Source organism: Lonchura striata, chromosome 5 (assembly GCF_050655825.1).
Source record: "Lonchura striata isolate lonStrDom1 chromosome 5, ASM5065582v1, whole genome shotgun sequence".
NCBI lineage: Eukaryota > Metazoa > Chordata > Aves > Passeriformes > Estrildidae > Lonchura > Lonchura striata.
Window position 1 is genome coordinate 45,872,156 of NC_140707.1, and position 6,406 is coordinate 45,878,561.

Genomic DNA, 6,406 nt, shown 5'->3' on the forward strand with positions numbered 1-6,406 from the left:
AGTGTTCCATTTTAAACATACTTCTATGCGTAATTTCACATTTACTTTTTGCAAATACTCAAGAAAGTATTAATTTGAAGGTCAAAATGTTACCATTTCTATCACTGAACACACTGTAGTAGATAGATATTTTTGGATCTGAAATTTCAAGCTATTTTCAAAAAGCTGCTATGATTCAGCTTGAATTTCTATTTGCATGTTTGACTGACTGGTTTCTGGGTATTCTTAATATAGATAATTTATAAGTTTTGTTTTCTGGTTGTTCTTTCAGCTACTCATGAGAGTTCAGTTATTTCAAGTACTTGTGGTCAATGTCATCTCTGTTAACACTAAAGTCCAAGTTAAGGTGAGTAGTTTGAATAGTTGCATCTCAGAAAGGCTGGCTGAAAGTCCAAAACTGGGATACCATACCAAATCTTGAAATGCAAATAATTTTTCCCAGTTTTTGCCTTGCTCAAATATGCTGAACATAGGTGTAGTAAATAGCTGTATAGATTACTATAAACCAAAATATATTTTTAAAGAACTCTCCAGAAAGTAAAAGGAAACTATTGGAAAAAGAGTAAAAAAGATTAAAAAAACTTTTTTTTTTTTCCCCCTGGTATAGCTGATTAGAAATATTTGGTTATGTGAAGAATTAAATCTTGCTTTTTCATCATTTGTTTTTCTCATTTGGTATTTAGTTTCTTTTTCTTCAACCATAAGTATACACCACAGGAAAATTAGGAGGAAATGCTAAAATTTTTAATATAAGGACCCTAAAATAGAGGAAGACGAGTCCATACTCAACCAACTGAATAAATGAGATCATTTTCAGAAGAAAAAGTCTTGTTTTCTGACTAACACATTATACAATAGCAGGAAATAAAAGCTTTATAATATAGACAGTTCAGATTCTTCTGGATCAAATTCTTCTCTAGAGAACTACCACTGAAGTCAGTGGACTTATGCCAAGGTTGAATTTGACCCAATATTATTTTCAAATTGAGATTAGAGAGCAAGTGAACCAGCAAAAGACAATTAAGTCAGTGATGCACTTACTATCTTGAGTACGCAAGCAATCTGAAAGCCAGCATAATGCAGTTCTTATTCACCAGGCATGCAAATAAATCAACTTTAATGTCAATAAAGTCAGTAATGACAGATTTTATCACTAAGTTATAACTAAGCAATAATGATTGGGAAATAGGCAAGTAGCTCACAGCAACTGAAGTGATTTTTTATTTTGTCCTAGGTGAAGCCAAGGGTAACTGAAAAGACTGGCCTTTACTCCCTCTATTATTATCTGCAAATCATTCTTGTCATGTTAGAAGGCAGATCATTTTTTTCTTCCCGAGTATTACTCACTGTTGTGCTATGATTCACACTATGACCTCCTTCAGAGGTGCTACAGTCCTTTTCCAATTAGTCTCTGCATATTAGTGAGGTGCAGTTTAATTTTAAGGAGGTCAGGACAAAAATATATTTTTATTTATTCTGTAAATATAGTTAGTAATTTAATTCATCCATCAGCAGATACCAGAGGACAAATCAGTAAGATTTAACACTTTACAAGGAACAGCCCTGTACTGAATACTGTTAGACATATACAGTATTCCATTTGTGGTGTCTGCATTTCAGTGAGAAATAAAAATAAATTTTAGAGCCTTAACCAATGATAAGAGCCGTATTTCAAAAGTTTTTAACTATTTGATTGAAGGGCATAATAAAAAATTCCAGATATTTTAAATGTTTTTCTTGATTTGTAGAAGGAGGAACTCAGTATATAAATGCTTTTAAAACAGCATTATATTAAGTAGGCAGATTAATGGAAACACACAGATATTTTAAAAGCAAACTTTTTCAACTCTTTATGATGTGGTTTATATGAGCTGGCACATTCATTTTCCTGTCTCTGTACCTTAAGCAGAATGTTACGCATTTTTGTAATGCATGTAGTTGTTCTCCCCACAGGATATGTTTAACAATGGTCAATTACTATGATTCAGTAGTTTTGGCTGACATTCAACAAATGTCTGAGCAGCTAATAACGCATTTAGTTCTGTTAGTCCACCCATCTGTCCATCACATCTGCCTGTCCTCATAAAGGCTGTCATAAAGCAGCGTAGCATTTCTCTAACATCCTCTCATTATTCACTTGCTTTCCAAATGCCTGGAAGGTAAACAATGTGTGCCTACAATTATATCTTTTCATAAGCTAAAGATAAGCAACAAACAAAGCATTTCTTTTATTATTTTATTAGTTGCACTTTAATGCATCAAATTTATATGGTTATTAGTCAACAATCAAAATAGTTTGAAAACATGAGAAGACAACTTTCTCTTGTCCATAAAAATTTTACAACTAGTCACCAGTAACATAACATCCAAAAACACTGTTTCAAGAAAAATAACAATTATTAAGCTTGGCATTTGGTATCTATTTTGGACCTCACATTGTGGATGTCTGTTACAGTCCTGTGGTGGCTACAGGACTGTACAGGCTCTTGACAGCTTCTACAATTTTAGCATCTGTGTACCTTTTTCCACATGGGAAAGTCACAAGGATATGGCTCATAAAAACAAAGATGCTGTTGCATTGGTGCATATCCTTGTTCATGCTACATTTGAAACTGTGATCATTGGTCTTGCAGGTTCAAATTCATCTTCTACAGCACACCAGTAGAAAAATTATGACTATTAATCACAATTCCACTGATTTTTAATTACTTTGTTAGTTTTGTAGTAGGTTGAAAAGATAATAATATTGTGAGATGACTTTATGCTAAGAGATTTCCTTCTCATTCTTACTTTTTTCCTTTGTGCTCATGATTGGCCAGCCTGGTCAATAGTTCATTCAAGTTCAGATGTTCTCCATTTATCTTCATTATTGAAACCTCTAGGCTTAGCTTTAGCCTTAGAGTAAAATACAAGTGTTATGACTAAATGTAAATTTTGTAGATTTGATTAGAATAGAGAAAACACAGAGCTGTCAGCATTTGATAAGAGTATCAAAAGAACTGAGGAGATGAAGAAAATATAATCTATACCTGAGTAGACCTTGTTACACTCACTTCTAGAGTGTGCAAAGGATTGTAAAAGCTTAAGGTAAAAGCTTTAAGGTACTTGACCTGATTATACAGATCCACTCAGTTTATAAAACTAGACAGGGGAAAAAAGATCCAGCCCATAGAAGAAGGTGTATAGAAGTAGTTCTTTAGTATCTACTCGGTTTCCCTCTCTGTCCTTCTTTAATTTGTTTTTGTTTCCCTTTGGCTGAAATGTAGTCTGCTTTTAGCAATTTTGTTGGAGGAGTTGAGAAAATCTTGACTGGTTCTTTATTTCCAAACTTATTTCCAATAGCTGCACAAAGCTGAGCTATGACAACCACATCTTGTTGGGATGCTCTCATCCTATCATGAAACAACTCTTACAATGCATCATTTTCAAACATAGACTTGGCATCCTGAAAAAGTCTTCAAGGAAGCCAGACCTTATTTTTTCCACCATTCCAAGGGCAATTTGTCTTTTTCCTCCCATTTACAGAAGAAACCTTTTAAAGGAGAAAGAGGAGCAGCTTCAGAAAAGGCATGAGCTAAAGAGCTGACAGCATGAGTTCTGCATGATAACATCAGCAGTACTGGTGAAAGCCCAGACTGTTGTGGTGTGTTTTTATATTCATAAGGGTTTGATTGAGTTAGTTATTTTATTAATGTTAGTTAGGTTAGAATGGTATGCTCCTTGCACTCCCCCATTTCTTTCCCTCACAGTTGGTTTAGCTCAAGTTGTTTACCCCAAAAATTCCCACCACGTGGCTCCCCAGTTATCTGTCAATCTCCTCAATCCCTGCTCTTTCCTTGTTTGGTTCTGCCACTCAGAGTTTGCTAACACCCCCCAGCTTTCAATCCTGTAACCACCCCCAGTTTATTCGAGAAGTTTCTGTGTCCATCACCCCAGTTTGGCTTGTCTATTTGTTCTTTGAGATTGTGCCCACCCCTGCCATGCTATTATTGGTTATTATGATCTGTGTACTCCCCTTTTGGTTTAGTCCCATTGGACGAGGCAGGTTTACACCCCTGACTGCCCACTCCATATTTAAGTAGCTATAACCCACTCAAAAATACTGTGTTTGGCTATCAGAGCTGAGTAACCCACGCCGCAGCACTCAGCACTACCAGGGTGGAAGAGGCCATTCCCCTGGAGTGCCCACTCTCGTGGTGGCCACTCGGCCCTATACGAGGAGTGCTAGCCGGCAAATTTCATCCACTCATGGCCGTGGCAGGTAGCCACTGCACCAGACTTTGAATTTTTCTAATATATGTTGGGTATTGAAGGTCAGATTGAGTAAACTGGCCCTGAAAATGAAAGCTGGCATGTCCTCTACTCCTTTTGAGCAGTTGTGAAATGGCTCATTGAGAAGAGGGAAGCAGGTAGCTGAGGAACCCAGCCCTTCTGCAACAGCACGGTCCAGTCGTCATGTTGGTCACCTTAGAGAGGACAGATGAATGGCTGTGCAGGGGTTACATTTTACACCAGTCTTCCAAATATACCAGGTATCATCAGACCAGTAATAACCTCCTGAAAATAAAAAATGTACATTTATTCAGTTCAAAAAATAAATATTTTCTAATAACTTGGAAAGTTTTCTGTCACTTTCAGTCGGCAGATAAAAAGAACAAAAAAATGTATCATGCAGATATTTTTATTTAAAGATAAAAATAAAATCAAACCAGCAAAAATCAGCTTTTTTAATATGCCTTTTCTTTCAGATATTTTCTCATTCACTCAGTTAATCTTTTTTGGATGATCTGGAAAGATATGTGTTTTCATCTTTAAAAGATGAAATGTCTGCAGGGGCAGGGCAAGAAATAACCTCTTCATTAGTATTTGAACATTGTAACTTCTGACTACAATCCAATTAGAGTGGTTTCTTTATTGTTTTTATGTAAAGGAAGAAATAAATACAAATGTAGATACATAGAAAGATACATAAAATCATGTATATAAATAAAACAATAAAATAATATAACAATGAACATATAAAATCACATACCCTTACATTTAAAAAAAACATTAATATGTGTTAGCTACTAAATATATTTATATAAAAATAACTGCCCACAAAGAATATTTAAGAACCAGAGAAGTGTCTGAATGCCTTAGCCCTCCTTTCAATTGAAAAGCAATTTATTTAAAATGCTACACTTTCAGAGCAATGGAAGGCTTTGCTGAGCCTTTTATAGGACACATGACATAGGGACTATTTTTCCCAGGTCAGGCTCAGAAGGATATCTGGTTCCACTGGAGTCAAAGTGCAAAGCACAAATACAAAAACATGCTTTTGCATCAACTACTTTCTCTTCCCTTTTTGTCCTTCTTTATTCAGATGAAGCTGCTTGCTCAGTCTTCCAAGTTCAGTCATGCTGTTTGATTTTCCATTTAAAGGAGAAAAAGAGACTGACACCAGAATCTCTGGTATTTTTTGTGTTGATGTAAATGAGGGTAGAAGTCAGCTTAAACATCCAGTCAGGGCATTTCCCTGAATAGGAGCAACTTGGGGTGGCACAGAACTGCCAAAGCATAACAATTCCCTGCCCTTCATCTCTGACATGAAGAGTGGGCACAGTAAAGAGGACATGATCAAAGCACTCAGCCTTCATTGATCACCCACAAAAATCTGTGTTTAAAAAAAGGGATCTTGAGCCACAATATTTAATTTCAAGAAGTGAGCTAAGTGTTAGGCAGCTCTCTTTCGTGGTTTTGCTTATTTGGCAAGATTTTACTTCTTTTTTAATTAATGTAAGGATTAGCCTACAATGGCTACTAGCTAGAACCTCTTGATCATAAAGTAGCTGCAATGTCATACTCACTGTGCACTCTGCATACCTCCTTTTGATTCTAAAATTCTTGCCATTTAAAAGTTTTTCAAATTTTGGAGGTGTTTGAATAATGCATTTTATTTCATCAGCCATGGTCATGTCAGCTCTGCTTCCTTGTCATCATCAAACTATAAACACAAAATGTCATATTCTTCATCCAGAGTGGGACCTAGATGGCTGTTCTATTCTTAGTCAAAAATTTAACATTACAGCTTTTCAAAAAGAAAAATATCCATAAAAACACACTTAAAATACTGAGTAAATTTTATACTTATTTTTCTTTAAATGTGTCCCTCCACACATACTTGAAAAGAAACTCAAACACATAACATTACACATTACACATCACCACTCTTGGTATTGCCTTTGCAATCTTCCAACATCTACAGTTTCCAAGTACAAATACAAGATCTCCCAAACATTCTCACTAAGAAAACTTAATTCCTCAGAGGGATCCTGTTGACCTTGTCTGTTCAACCTGTAAAGTAGTCAGAAATATGACGATGGATGGCACTGTAGAGGGAAAAAAAAATTAGAGAATCTGTTAT

General features: G+C 35.6%; 1 protein-coding gene across 28 annotated transcripts in view; it reads right to left on the reverse strand.

The window, feature by feature from the left end:
• Positions 1–2,222: 2,222 nt before the first annotated feature.
• LOC116183733 (uncharacterized) overlaps positions 2,223–6,406 on the reverse strand; it is a 189,577-nt gene continuing 185,393 nt past the window's right edge. For all 28 annotated transcript variants that reach the window (XR_014955660.1, XR_014955629.1, XR_014955631.1 and 25 more), the window contains one exon: positions 2,223–6,371. The gene's annotated coding sequence lies outside the window, so the exon portion shown is untranslated. The remainder of the gene's footprint in view (positions 6,372–6,406) is intronic.